Genomic DNA, 1,412 nt, shown 5'->3' with positions numbered 1-1,412 from the left:
GTTGGGGATGGAGGAGGGTAATTAGCTATTGAGCAATGCGAAAACTGCTGATAATACTGAGGGACCTTATATAATGAATGCTTAGATAGGTGTTGTATTCCCATAGGTTGATGGGGATCAGCTGAAGGTCAGCTGATGCGAGCTTGACTAACGTGACCTGCCAGAACTAACGCTACGCTTGATAATCTGCTGTTAACTTTCTTATCCTTGTGGCAAAATTCTATTTTTACAAACAAAGGTTTCTTAAGAAAATACCTACTTTTATAGATTTCTTATGTGAAGTAGAACATTTAATTAAATCACTAAGAGTAATTAACAACAAATGTATTTCTTTTTTGAAGAGATATGATGAGATCGTTCATGTACCTTGATTAATACTTGTTTTGGTGTTTTGTTTTGTTTTTTTAATCCTCTTTTCTTTATTTGTTCTGTTCCTGCCTTTCTTTATGTTCATAAAAAATCTATTTAAATGCATACTAGCTTTATTAAAATCATAATACATGATAGCTTTATTTAAATGCATAAAAGACTGTTTCTCTTTTAACATTTGTCATTGTCAACTTTTTTTTTCTTATCTTTTCTTGCATATGTTCAGATGACATGGGATGTATTGTTGATACATTATGTGTAATGTATGCAAAGTTGTATTTCATTAATGTCATCTCTGAATTGTTTGCAATAAAAAAAAATTTTTTTTTTAAATATGGTTTGTCCCAGTAGCCCCGGTTTGTCAGACCTGGTATACAGCAAAAACAGGAAGCTAACAATAAATTGAATTTTCTACCTAAAAAAAAAAAAGATAGTATAGGCCTATGTTAACAGAAACCCAAAACTTGTTTACAATTATTTTAGAATTTTTGGTACGCCATTCTTGATTTTATCAAATGTTATTTAAAACATCATTTTGAAATTACATAAATGTAATTTTTGGATTCAATGAATCTGTAAAGAAAAATTACACTTATTTTGTCAACCTTATTTTTCGGTTAGCTAGGTATTACATCCATAAATGCACATTTTCTAAATGCAAACCACTTTTTGAGATTCAAACTTGAAATGAAAATGTACATTGAATCTATTGAGTTCTCTAAAACCTTAAAAGCACTAAAAACAATTATTTGTTTAAGGACTTGGAGCTTGTATTGTTATGGTATGACAGTGATGAAAACTGTTTTGATTTCCAAGCATCTTTATTAATTAATGAATTTAAAAAAGATTCAAATGTGTCACAACAAACTAGAAAAATTGAAGATGGATTATTCAAAACAGTAAACCTCCAGAAAATGTTCTTCCGCAAGACACATGTAGTTTTATTTTTAACCGAGGCCCAAAGGTCACTTTCATTTATTATGAGTTTTCATTCCCAATTTATGTCCAAAAAAAAATTGGCCATATTAATTTTATAGAACCAT

This window comes from Sinocyclocheilus grahami, unplaced genomic scaffold, assembly GCF_001515645.1.
Source record: "Sinocyclocheilus grahami isolate Dianchi unplaced genomic scaffold, SAMN03320097.WGS_v1.1 scaffold62.1, whole genome shotgun sequence".
Classification (NCBI taxonomy): Eukaryota; Metazoa; Chordata; class Actinopteri; order Cypriniformes; family Cyprinidae; genus Sinocyclocheilus; species Sinocyclocheilus grahami.
Note: the sequence above shows the minus strand (reverse complement) of the source record.